The 14,654-nt window shown below is 35.3% G+C and overlaps 1 long non-coding RNA gene across 1 annotated transcript; it reads right to left on the reverse strand.

Annotated features, from left to right (window-relative positions):
• Positions 1-5,539: 5,539 nt before the first annotated feature.
• LOC105443274 lies at positions 5,540-8,600 on the reverse strand. Its single transcript, XR_972694.2, has 3 exons — positions 8,477-8,600; positions 7,550-7,658; positions 5,540-6,176 (listed from the first exon to the last, which is right to left on the reverse strand). It is a non-coding gene; the product is annotated as an uncharacterized LOC105443274 (long non-coding RNA).
• Between the last annotated feature and the right edge of the window lie 6,054 nt (positions 8,601-14,654).

The following is a 14,654-nucleotide window of genomic DNA, read 5'->3' on the forward strand; positions in this document are numbered from 1 at the left end:
ATAATTTTACTTTTTCTGACAAAGTACATTAGATGTTAAAACATACTGTAAACAAAACTTAAAACCATTGTCATATCAACTTTTTTTCAATTTAGTTATTAGAATATGGCCAAAACAAATGTGGACACCAAGTTATGTACAGTACATCTTATTCTCTACATGCTTTCTCTTTGCCTCATTGTCAGATAAGGTTTTGCATTAGTCTGATAAGGACTTCAATTGAAGGAATGATGTGTTTCCTGAATGAAACATAATTGGTAATGTGTAAATAGTTTGTAAACTACTATTACAGGACTGAAATGTAAGATTTCTGTACTTAATCGTACATAACTGTGGACACCAAAAGTAAGTAGTTTTACATTCAAATAATAACTTCTTGTTCCTTAAATTCAATAAATGTTTGTTTAAATGAAAATGCAGAAGGATGCATTTCATGCTGTATGGAATAAATAAATTTATTTATGATAATTATTTCAAATTTTTGATTGGTAGTAACGTGCATAACTCGGTGTCTTTTCATAATGGTGTCTTAGTTATGTACATGACATGAAAAAGTTCAAACTGCAATATTTTGTAATATTCTTCTCACCAAATCAGATGTGTGTATGTCTTATACATGTACATTTTTTACTACCTTACCATGACAAATAACTAAATATAGGTGGTCTTATTGGAAAAACAAAACATGGAATACGTACATAACTGTCACGTACATAACTCGATGTCCACATTCATTGTTGATTAAATAACACATACAAGTTAAAATGCGGAATCCAATGTTATCAGTGCTCTTCATTCACCTATATACACCATTACATTGTCATTTTGAAAGTATACAATATGTTTTTGTATATATTCTGGTGCACTGGTATGTACATAACTGCAGGACACCAAACATTTTCCATTTACAGACATCTAAATATTTTTAAAACCATGACCCAGAATGAGAAGATCTGATTGGAAATCAAAGATAAAGTGAAACTAAACATTATAACATTGCATGCTTGTAAATAAATCAATTATTTATACACCATTCTTCAGTTAGTAAGGTTTGAAATTTGCAGGACACCAAAGTTATGTACATATCACAAACATTGTATCACATGTAAATAGAATAAGAAAGTAAAATACTAGGAATTAACTCAACAGAAATTTTAATTATTACATAGATTCTACATCAAGATGAAAAAAAATCATAAGTTTTGCATCCCATTAGTAAAAATCTGGTAACCAATTAGTGCATGTTTTGAATGTAACATTAAAAGTGCTGAAAATAGGCCTTTTTTCATCATAAAATTGCTCTAAAATCTTTAATTTGAACTCAATGAAGCTGAAACCTTGTTTTGAGCTTTCCCAAATGATACTTTGTAATATAAAAATGCTAATTTGTTTCTGGGTCTCATGGTTTTGGATAATTGAACAATTTCCCAGTGTTCAATCTAAGTGTACCCTTGATCTGAGCCTTGCACATTACCTAAGAAAGGTTTGAGGAAAAAATGTGAATTTTCAAAATGTCAGAACTACTATTTTGTATCCGATTTTCTTCATTTTTGCACTGTTCTTAGGGGAAATTTCCTACACTTTCTTTTGAAATTATGCAATCCTGAACTGAATAACGCAGTAGGCTAAAATGAATAGGATCCATGAAATTAATACAGATACAATTTTGCTGTAATTAGTCTTCCAGGTAATTATTCATACATCTCAGTAATAAAGTAATAATAATATGCATACCCTTGCATCATTCGGCAGTGTAAAACAATGCATCCCCCAAGGCTCTATCTTTAAGCCCCTCTGCACTAGTTTGGCCAGGAGGGATTAGACCTCCCAGCATGGTCACTGACAGGTGGTTATCTCATCAACTCAGCTCTCAATTAACATAAGAAAAAGAGGATCATGGGGACCAACATGCACCGCTTAGGAATTGTTTTCTATATAGAGGGAGCAAGTAGCTACAAGTAGTGCAGTGGGGCTTGCCAAGATGATTAAACTGATATAATCCACCCATCCTCTTGAGAGTTTGACATGATGTTGAATTGTACCTTTATTAAGGTGTGATATTTTAAGAAAATAAATGGCTTTCAGATGTAAATATCAAGTAAATAGGAGAGGAATATACATATCTTGCAAAATTCATGCATTTACAAACGTAATTTCTACATCCTTTAAAACTGTTTTTACTGATTTGTGTTCCACTCTTGAAAAAAAATGCATTTTGCGTCATCCCCAAAACTTGGCGGGGATAATGACGTTGTACCTAGCGGCCGTAATTTTGAAGTTCACGAGTGCCGTGTAGTTTTGTGCAAAAAATTGGTACTTTATTTTTGTTATTTTAGACTACTTTCACCAAGTTTTGTAAAATTGACTTTACACATATAATCACCCGACTGTCCTGAATTTCAGGCTTTTAATATGTGTACAAAGCAATAGGGTAATTATGTGGGTGCTAAAGTATGACGCCACAGATTTCCGTTCACAAAAACAATGTAATTCCATGGCATTAAGTACATGCTCGTCGAGTCAGTTTGATGTCGTTTCCTTCACAAAATATGAGGATCTGTCTGCCTAAAATACTGGCACTAACCCCTCGCATATAATCAGTTCACATCGCGTCAAAAACAGTGAAATAAGTACTCCAATGACATGACCCAGAAGTACGCAATTTCATGGGCATGCGCAAAATGTAACTGAACTTCCTTTATTTTATTGAAATACTTTCATAGTCCTTTAAAGGAACTGTAGCCCTTTTGCATTAACTCTTTGTTTGCTTTGTTCGCCGATTTGCACGGACGTAGGCGTGCCAACTTCGCATTTTTGCACAGATGTATACGAGTCAATTAGACATTCATAATACCGCTCGCAGTGTGTAGCCACGCGTTGCGTTTACTATTGTTTACATTGTATACATCGCACACTTTCCGGTAAACTGTTTTTCTTCATAGTGTTACATTCGAAATTACCGTGTATTTAGCGGTTTTCTTTGGATTTTTTTTACTGATGTTACGATGGCACCTGCTGGAAAACGTCAACGTGTGTTTAGTGTAGAGGAGGCTCGAGATCTTGTTACTATGGAAGCATGGAGCATGGACTCTGATTCCGACGAATCGAGCAGTGACGAAGACTCTAGTGATAAAAGTGTTCCCTGAGAGTAGACTGATAGAATAAGAATGAATAAAAATTAATGAAAGAGCTAGAGATGACAGCAAGAAAGAGAGTAGACTGATAGAATAAGAATGAATAAAAAAAATGAAAGAAGGAGATAGAGATGACAGCAAGAAAGAGAGTAGACAGTGATAGAATAAGAATGAATAAAAATAATGAAAGAAAGAGATAGAGATGACAGCAAGAAAGAGAGTAGACTGATAGAATAAGAATGAATAAAAATTAATGAAAGAGCTAGAGATGACAGCAAGAAAGAGAGTAGACAGTGATAGAATAAGAATGAATAAAACTAATGAAAGAAAGATGTATCCTGTCTTGCCGTCATCTTTATATCTTTCTTTTATTATCTTTATTCATTCTTATGCTATCAGTGTTTACTCTCTTTCTTTCCGTCATCTCTATCTTATTATTATTATCATTTTCCTATCTATATGTACCCTATGTCTTGCCGTCATCTGTATATCTTTTTCTTATTATCTTTATTCATTATTATGCTATGAGTGTAATACTCTCTTTCTTGCCGTCATCTCTATCTCATTATTATTATCATTTTCCTATCTATATGTACCCTATGTCTTGCCGTCATCTCTATATCTTTCTCTTATTATCTTTATTCATTCTTATGCTATCAGTGTTTACTCTCTTTCTTTCCGTCATCTCTATCTTATTATTATTATCATTTTCCTATCTATAATTATGTACCCTATGTCTTGCCGTCATCTCTATATCTTTCTCTTATTATCTTTATTCATTCTTATGCTATCAGTGTTTACTCTCTTTCTTTCCGTCATCTCTATCTTATTATTATTATCATTTTCCTATCTATATGTACCCTATGTCTTGCCGTCATCTGTATATCTTTTTCTTATTATCTTTATTCATTCTTATGCTATGAGTGTAATACTCTCTTTCTTGCCGTCATCTCTATCTCATTATTATTATTATTTTCCTATCAATATGTATCCTATGTCTTGCCGTCATCTCTATATATTTCTCTTATTATCTTTATTCATTCTTGTGCTATCAGTGTTTACTCTCTTTCTTTCCGTCATCTCTATCTTTTTATTATTATCATTTTCCTATCTATATGTACCCTATGTCTTGCCGTCATCTCTATTTCTTTCTCTTATTATCTTTATTCATTCTTATGCTATCAGTGTTTACTCTCTTTCTTTCCGTCATCTCTATCTTATTATTATTATCATTTTCCTATCTATATGTACCCTATGTCTTGCCGTCATCTCTATATCTTTCTCTTATTATCTTTATTCATTCTTATGCTATCAGTGTTTACTCTCTTTCTTTCCGTCATCTCTATCTCATTATTATTGTTATTTTCGTATCAATATGTATCCTGTCTTGCCGTCATCTTTATCTCTTTCTCTTATAATCTTTATTCACAGTAAAGTCCTTTCATTTCATATCACTATTTCTCTCTCATAATGTCTCTCACGTCCGTTCTCCATATTTTATTCATTGCATACTCCACTCGTCAATCATTTCTGATAATAAGCTCTCTCACAATAAAGTAAATGGAAAACAATGCAATATAGTTTATATTTTAAGATTGATTCATTCTTTCTTTGTATATCTATGGCTGTGATAAACGTACTTGAAATCAATTTTATTGAGGGGTAAAGAAGGTGAGAGAACAGATGCGGTGAACATTCATAATGAGACATTTCAATAAGATGCTGATTATGTCATGTATATCACATATAATATATTATGCCTATACCATTTTTACATGCTCATACCAGTGGGCAAAATCAATAACATTCTCTTATTTCTTATTGACTTATCATGGCACAACAAAGAAAAACATCCCCACGACGTCCCTTTTCATGCCCCGCTAAACCGGACATTGACAATAACCTGGGGTAATAGGGATTTCAATGGGCAGATTAGCCCATTGTCAAGGGTGGCTGAGAGGGGTACTTTCAAGTCTCTCCCTATTGAACTTCTTTTCTTCAACAACCTAAATACTAACCTTCTGAATTGTTAGAATACTTGAGCAAGGTATGTAAAGAAAGGTAAGAAGTCCACCTTTCTAATAGATTCGATTTGAAGATGTCTTATCATTGCTAAATAAGAAATTCTAGAGGGATAAAAAACTGCCGTAAATAAGAAAAATTAAACATTATATAATTATGATTATTATAAAAATGATAATTCAAAATATAACAAATGACGGTTCATCGAAAAGCACGTTTTCCGGTCTACAACTTTGCTGCACAATATTTTTCATCATGATCATCCAGTGAAGAGTTATAGCCTCTTGATTCAGCAGAGTCAATAAAGATTCCCTCGAAATGTGTGACCCTAAAAGAATGTGGCACAGGGGGGTTTTTTAAGTGGCGCATAAAGAGTTAATGCTCAGATGTATTCATATTTGATGTAAACATAGCAAATTAATGATAATAAAGTTATATGTATGAAATCCCACGGTCATACGAATCATAGTTTTCGAGATACAAGCAAAATCCCCCCCCCTTATAACACCTGTCTGTATGTGAGAATAAACACCCTGCTGAACATTTATTATTATTTTTGCTCTAAAAGTCAAGAAAAGGGGACCAGAATTGCATATAATTTTCAGGATAGCTCTAAAATAACATTTCCTTTCCTGTCAAAGTGATATTTCACATAGTTAAAAGTATGATTTACAAAAGGGCTACAGTCCCCAGTTAATCCTAAACCTTTCAATGCTCACTATTTAATAGAAAAGCTCGCATTGTCCTGCACGCAGCTGATGGAGGCTTCCCTGTATCAATCTTGTAGACTGTCTCAACCAGGAATTGAAATACATGAGACAGCTCCCATGGAAAGTCACACCAAAGGACGTACATTGCCTTTACCACCATGTCAACTGCGTGCAAGACAGATTTACACTGTGCAGCCTGTCTTTCAAACACAACGAAGGACTGCTCACATGTCGCCCCACTACCAAACATAAGGGCAAATGGCTGATTCTGCTGTAGAATTTCTAGGTAGTGTGGAATGTTGGTGCCCACCTTTACAAAAGAAAAACAAAGCAAAGAAACATTCACATTAATTTAATAGCAGCTGCATTATATGCAATCAATTGTCTGTTTCAAATGGTATGCCTTAATTAATTATAATCCCACAAAAAATATCCTCATTACATGTACCTCTGACGAGTCTTCCTCCCTGTTGCTACCTCCAATGAGTAATAGATTAATTCAGTAAGTCAGAATTGCAATCATTCCTGCTTTAGAAATTCCAAGGTAACGGTGATGCACAATTCAAGGATGCCAGTTAGAATTGATCAGAGGGCCTGATAATCACCTAGAATGAGCTATTTTATACACAAACAAACATAAACTATGGTCTGAAAATAAATCGCCAGGGCCTGAAAACTGGCATCCCTGACAATTAGAAATACTTGGATTTATTAAATATTAAAAAAAAAAAAAAAGAATAACAAAATGAAGTTGGCAATGCAACAGTTACACCAGGCCAACGTATATAATCAATGCATATCTTTCTGCCAGAATGATTTTCAAAAAACTTTGGCAAAGGTTAAGAGTCAAAAATATATTTTCAGAATCGATGTTCTTAATAATTCTTCATAACATGATAGCCATTCACTGACAGAATTGATAGAATAGAGCATAGGATACCAAGTAGAATTGGCTCAATTGTGACAATCTATGAGTGTATACATGTATGAAAAGACCACTCCTTCTAAGCTAAAGTTTGAATTTGATATATTCAATATTCATGAAATGTATACCAAATGAAAGATTCACAGTTGGCTGAGGGCAATCTCAATCCACAAAGACAAGGCACCAAAAGCAGTACTGGATAGGAGTTAATTAATGTGTCTGGGTGAAAACCCATTTGCGCCAACATCAACCATGCTTTCCCTGATTTGGATTCACTGCACAATGAGCAAGAAAGCCTTTTGTAATATGATAATTGAGTTGTTCCAAATCAGTTTCAGCATGTAATCATATGACTTGGCGCGAATGGGTTTTGACTCTTTTCAAACAATGGCTGGTGTGCGCTCAACTTAACAGCAAAATTGAAGAAAAAAATTACCAAACAACATAGGAGTCAATGCTTTATCCATACATTCTAAAAAAACACTATGTTCAGAGATGCCAACCTCTTGACACCAAAAACCAGACTGAGTATCCTAAAAAATCAGATTTAGGAGAGAAAAATCAGATTTTCACGAAAACTTGACACTACCAATGGCCGGTTGGCCCCAGGCCAGTAAAATTTCAGAAAAATGTGATACTGGTAGTACGTACAGTCAAGTAAAATGTTTGCTCTTTCATTAAAATTTTAAAATAAAATTGTAAAGCAAAGATAAAACAATTGTACTTACAATACTGGTTTCAAATCAATGAAAGCTCACCTTGCATCATCAACGACAGCCCGTGTGGTCCTGCCTTTGCCCGTCTTTCTGGTTCCCATTGGCAAAATGAAAGGGAGTGCCAGCAGAGCAGCTGTTGTCACTTCATCATCTATTAAGCAAAATACAAATAATATCTTCATCGACAGCTACAAGACAGGTTAGAGAGAACGATAATGTATATATCTACTATGGATGGGACAGTGTTAGAGGTGAAAGAGGACTTCAAATACCTATGATCAGGGCTCAAAATAATTTTTTGTCCACGGGGGCTCTTCCAAAATAACGGGGGCTCTTTTAGTACTGACGGGGGCTTTTTTTAAACACAAATTTACATTGAATTGGAGTGATTACATGAGGAATGCTGATAGTCCAATAGCCTGCATTAAAACCGTAACAAATACGGCGAAACCGTAACGGTTGGTATCTCTGCTCTTCACACACATACTAAATTCATTGCGACAGCACACGTAGTTGTTTCGCAATAGACTTCTACATATGGCTATGTACGTTAGCGCATGTTTTTAAAGCACGTAGATCTAGATCTAGACTACAAATTAAAATTACAAGACTCGTTGGCCCGAATTCACAAAGGAGGTTTGTCGACAAACCTTGGTTTTCGTACGTCATATGACGCGTTTTTACACGTTTTTTTACAAACCTGGTTTGTAAAGAACAAAAGGAGGTTTGGCGAAACAAAAATTCGGGCCTTTAAGTTTGCACAAATCGATCCGAGACTATTATACTATAGGCCTACTCAGCTCAGTACGTTTTACTGTGTTAGGGCTAAGTTCACATCTAGCGTAGACGGCTAACATTGTCAAACAAACGACAAAGTTACTCTTACAGTAGGCCTACGGCAGACAATTAGCCCTTATAGTTATAGTAATAGTTCAACTAGATCATGGGGTTTTAAGGTGTGATACTCACCTAAGAAAGCGTCCTTGAACTCCTCCAGTCCACATTCCTCCAACAAATTGCAAACAAATTTGTCCATTGTACCGTACCGCGTCGATCAAGATGCCAGCGCTTTCAGATCAGACGTGTATAGGCTAGCGCCGCGCCTAGTATAATAGTGCGTGCAGCTAGCTAGCTCGCGCTCGCTCGCTCAGAGAAAAAGTCTAAATTCGATATTCGCGGGCGCGCACAAAATTAGGACGCCGATACGTCATGGGACACGTGACTAGTATTGACTATTTACATTGCGGATATATCAGGTACTCGGTGCGGAGTCAATCTGGCGGCACCGTGGGCCGAAGACTCAGAACGGAGGTGGCCCTATCTAACCCAGTTTCGAGTCAGAATCACCCGAAATGGAGTGAAAAAACACTGACTCGGATCTGGAGTCACATTTTTGACTCGGCAGGAATAAGAGTGTAATCGTGGACGTTCTCGTCCACTCAATCTAAAAAGTCCCTAATGTTTTATCACTATTGTCCAGCTATAGCCAGATGTTATCATCCAGGCGCGGATTAACGCTGCCTAACACGAATCACCCAAAGTCTGTGATCAGTTTATCATGTTGTATAATAGCAAACACAAATTGATCACTTTCTAAAGGTGTCAAAGCAAAGTCTTAGATTGCTGACTAGTCACTATGGTTTATCAAACGCATCTCAAAGATAAGGAAATGGTTCAAGGAATTGTCCTGATATTATACAATTTAATAAAGGGAATCAGTATAATTGGCAATGTTTCAAAAATGAAATATAAAATACACGATTAAAGAAAACACACATTTTCAGAAGAGTGATGCTTTTGTTATGTATGTGAATATAGTTCAAGATGTATAGGGGACAAGTTCATATCAACAAGGCAATTTAATCCATATTTTTCTATACAAATGATTTCCTATTCACATACCTTTTAAAATTGCAAGAGCAAAACTATTGGTACTTCCAGTGAGCATATGAAGATAAGTTTTCATGTTTAAACATCTTATTCCATCGATATATAAATTATTGAGTACAAGTCTATATAAAAAGCCATAGCTTCCCATGTTAACTATTTAACATTTAACAAATATTGATTATGCTGTCTGCGATGCCTTTCCAGTACCAACTGTGATCCAGCAAGGGTTTCAGCTAGTCCCTTAGTTATGGACTTTGAAAATATATGTTCTATTTCCTGGATATCATGCCACTGCCATGCAGGTGACAGACACATTTATTTGTCTTTCAGACCAAATGTATTTGCCAAAGAGAAAATCATTCCAAAACAAAAGAATGTTTCAATTATAGTAACTATGTTGTGGATTGAGGATTTTAAACAAATTCATGCATAATGACGAAACCCTTGTTGCCAATTGGTACTTCACAATTATCCAAACTCATTTTCTGCGCTTTAAATATATATATATATATATATATATATATATATATATTATTATTATTATTATTATTTATCATATCATTTAAAATCTCCTGTTTTACGTCTACGTACAGTCATCCCAGATCCACCTTCTGGATTCTTCGTCGACCAAATCCAGACGACATCTTCAACATTCTTCGTTGCTTGGCTACCAGGATTCGATTGCGGGTTGCAACAAACGTTCAATCTGAAATACTGTCCAAGCGACCCGCACGTAGAGAAAGAGGGGTGTGGTGTTGTCAAAAACCTGCTAGGGACATCCTACACATTGGTTGGACTTAAACAATTCACTTGGTACCGGATGACTCTATGGGCAGTGAACAGCGCGGGGAATAGTAGCGCAGTGGTAACATCAGCTTCAACACCTCGTAAGTTTCGTAATAACGAGATTTTTTAAAATATAAAATACGTTTGAATTGTAATCATCAACAAAAGCTAACACACATGTTTCTCGTTATTGAACGTATTCTTTTGGAATTTGCTGTCATTTGCCGTTTTAAATGCAAGCGATTCAATATTCAGTAGTTTCAGGTATTCTTGGGTTTCTGATGCTAAAAGCGTTATCCTATTAAAAAAAATGTTACATTCCTTGTTACTAAAAGCAGGCACGTAGCCAAAGTTTGATGTTGGGGGGGGGGGGGGGGGGGTTGCACATATATATAATCGATCGAGGTCTAAACAAGTTCAACCGATCTTGTAAATCTTTTGGGGGCACGTGCCCTCCCCCCCCCCCCCCCCCCCCCCCCCCCCCCCCCCCCCCCCCCCCCCCCCCGTGGCTACGTGCTTGACTAAAAGCCTTCTTCTTGATGTACATTTTACTTAATCAGTAGATATCTTTCTTCTTTTTCTTTAAATCAATTTTCTCTAGGGCGTTTAACAATTCGAACACAATAATCAATAGTCATGATAGTCACTTTTTTATTGGGCTTTCCTGCAGTCTAGATTAATCGATTCAGTAGAAATTGCATAACATTTCCCCGTATCTCTCTTTGTCTAAAGTTTAGTCTTTAGTAAGACCCCACTAACTCGTCTTCTAAATGAGAATTTCTTTTAAAATCAATTACAGATTACATTTTACTCAAAACTGAAGACAAAAAGAAAACAAAGAATATATATTTATTGGTAACAAATGTATGAGCTAAACTACAGAGAATGTATCAAATCTTGACCCAGAAATGTAGAGTTATTCTTTAATAGTATTATATCTTAACTGTTTATATTCAGTTGTAGGTGTTTATGTTTGCTAATGCTGCATCTAATGGTGATGGTCAGGAAAGGAATAGTGCATAAAAAATAAGCTTTCTACAGTGTTACCCTATCCAGTTCTTTTATACTATACCTGATATTTAATAATTTGAGTGTGTTAAGCAATCACTTAACATTAAAATAAAGACAACTTTTCAATTGATGAAAACTCACCCCGTCTAGTTTATTCTATAATGTATACTTTGAGTGTAAGCAATTATTATAAGATGATGACGTGTATCCTAATCAAAATGATTTGTTGAAAGCGTATACTTGACCAGGCATTTATTTTGCCTAACCCGTAATCGCGCGTAATTTGGGTAATGACAGGTGATTAGTAAAACTAGTTATAATACATCATTGTATAAAACAAATAAAACATAATCTTATAAAACAAATAATACACATCATTGTGTTCGGGCATTAGTAAAAAATAGCCACACTCGGTATCTTCAAATCAGTCCAGGCACCCCCGGCTTCAGCTTCGGGCGTGTTAGACTGTTCCAAAGGTATCTTGCGTGGGTAATTCTTACTAATGCCCTCACTACTGTGTATTATTTGTATATATACTAAACAATAAAATACAGACAACTTTTCATTTGATGAAAGACACTTTTCTGAGTTATTTATAAACATTTCATTTTAAATCGATACATTACATAACATAACCTTGAGAGATGAAAAACCACTTTTCAAACGCCATTGAATAATAGCTTTGTTTCTTTTCTTCTTCTTTATACTTCCTTGTTTTGGCCTTATACAGCATTGCAACCAGAGACCTATGGTAAGGATGAAAGCTTTATCATTAAGACAAATCCCTTTTGTGTTTTTGTTTGTTTGGTTGGTTGGCTGTGAGAGGAAACTGTTTCTTACTCATTGCTTTTGTTCGTATTTAATATATGTGGGATAGAACATCCTGATCAGCACAACCTTTTTTGTAGAAAGGGGTCCCCTGGGGATCAACAACATAAATTCTGTGTACAAATCTTCTTTCTTAGGTCCAGTGAAAGGAATATGTTTAAGTTTTCATTTGAATCAGTCAACTGAATTGCACAATTTTAGTCTCTGTCATGCAATCATTACAAACATTAAAAATAGCTAGTTCTAACATGTTTAACAAATTTTAACTGGGCAGAAATTAAAAGAGGGGTGCTTAAACGGAGCAAACAGAACAACGTTTCCCTCAATAAGCTTAACACTTATGTGTCTAGTAATTTAAATATTGTGTGTTCACAAATCAAATTAAATGATTTACAAAATACATAACACATTGAAGTCTGGTGTGAATTAAATTACCCCACTCTATGTCTCTCTCTAGTAATAGTAATACCAACATAGCTTTCTTCTGTTTTTTTTTTCTTTGTTTTTTTCGTCATATAGGCATAACATCCGGCTGGGATAAACAGAAACATATCTTAACATTGTCAAAGGCAAACCAATCTCACGAAGAAATCTGCTTCATCACACTGAGGACTTACAGCGGGCCAGACTGTGCCTCTGTGAATAGATCAGAGTGCGTTGTACCGGGCACAGAGGTCAGCGTTGGCCCGTATGATGACACAGTTGTGGTGACCTTTGGAAGGGGACTATGCAGTACACCAGCTAATCTAACAGGTTAAGCTATCATTATCCTTCCTTTTTTTAATTGTTCATAAGAAAATGAGACTATTTGTAGATTACCTCCAGAAAGATTTCAAGATCATGATGAATACGAGGTTTCGAAACATACAAGATATTTTTTAAGTGGCCAAAAAATCAGAGGTCCTCGAATTAAACAGAATACTCATCATAACATGCTTACTTAATAATTGTTTAAGGTATTATGTTAAGTATACATTGAAACATAAAGTCGATATCCCTACATGTAATCTACATAACGATAAATGAGCATGGGACAGAAAGAGTTAACGTTTGGCTGTATGTGTGTGCGTGGGTGGGTGGATGAACATGAACGTACCTTTGTGTTTGGGCATTTGTACATGTCTGTGTGCGTACGTGTGTCGTGTAGATTAGTGTGGGTGTGGATTATATTCACATGTTTGTGTGTGGGTGGATCCATGTGTGGTTTGGCTCACATTAGCTTTAAGATTCTAATATTACATGCATTAGAGTATAAATGAAGTCCCATGTCTTGAGTGTATTTATGTGTTAGGGAGGATAAACATGCATGTATACAGTGGTGTGTGTGTGTGTGTGTGTGTGTGTGTGTGAAGATACATGGGGACGTGTGTGGATTAATATGTGTGTTTGGGTTTCCTAGTATTAATATATATTCACTCTGTCAAACACAACACATCCTCCTATATGGCTTCGTATAACGCTCTTTGAAACACAAAGGATATAGAGTTGTGAACGAAACATGCATACATGAACCAAGGATATAACTAAATTTGCCATTAAACCAAAAATATCCTACAAAACTGTTTAGAAAACCAATAACGACAACATTGTGGTCATGGTATTTTCTGTCCTAGAATTACCATTTGGGAAGGAGCCATCAACTGAAAGTAGCCTTCCTTACATGATAATCGCAATTGGAGTGATTGCCTCTGCTGGCTTCATCCTGCTGATTTCACTGGGTTTGATGTACTTCTATGGAGTGTTATGTTGTGTGAAAGGAAAGAAGGGTATGTCGTAAAGCAGCTGGCCCCCTACGTTCACCTCCAAGCAAAAAATACATTCCCCATTCCTTTAAAAAAGTTGTTTTCTTAAAGCTTCCGTCTTCAACTTCTTGTTACGTTTCCTTTTTTATTTCGCCACCTCTTGATTTCGATTTTGGTTTTATGTTGTGCTTATTTTCTTCTTCTCTCTTTCGTTTGGTTTTATGTTGTGTTTCTTTTCTTCTTCTCTCTTTCGTTTTACTTATGTGTCTCTCGATCACTTCTGCTGCCCTTAGATGGCATTCATACCCACACTGAGAGTTTTTTGTCTTCATTTTTGAGGGGTCTAAATGCATAATGTCTGTTAAGCTTTTTCTTTCGTTTTTAGTAATTTACCTTCCGGAGTTTCTTTATCTTCTTTTTTATCGTTATTTACGGTATTCACTATTATTCGTATCATTTTTTTCAATTGCCCGCTGCTCATAAAGTGCGCACTTATGTTTATCATAAATAACCCTAACACTTTCACATTCTCTTACCAACTATGTTAACCCAAATAATCTCCCCTTCTCTCTCCCGATCAGGAAAATAATACAGTCATAACGATCAACATAGCATGAATGAGAAGTTAACTGCTTATCAGAGGAATATGAATTTAATAGGATACTTGAAATTGTATTTATATTCACATGATAAGAAGACAAAAATTATAATTCCCCGCAGGCTTCTATCATTTTTTTTTACAATGTATTTAATGTAAACAGATCGATTCTTTGATCTGTTATCATGGATATTGTTTTCAATATAAAATAAGTCAAATTTTCTAATGACAGTCAAGTTTTAAAATGAATATCTATGCTAAAATGCGTGCTTGCATTAACATGATTTTTTTT

The sequence above is a fragment of the Strongylocentrotus purpuratus genome, unplaced genomic scaffold (assembly GCF_000002235.5).
Source record: "Strongylocentrotus purpuratus isolate Spur 01 unplaced genomic scaffold, Spur_5.0 spur5_scaffold_1, whole genome shotgun sequence".
Taxonomy (NCBI): domain Eukaryota; kingdom Metazoa; phylum Echinodermata; class Echinoidea; order Camarodonta; family Strongylocentrotidae; genus Strongylocentrotus; species Strongylocentrotus purpuratus.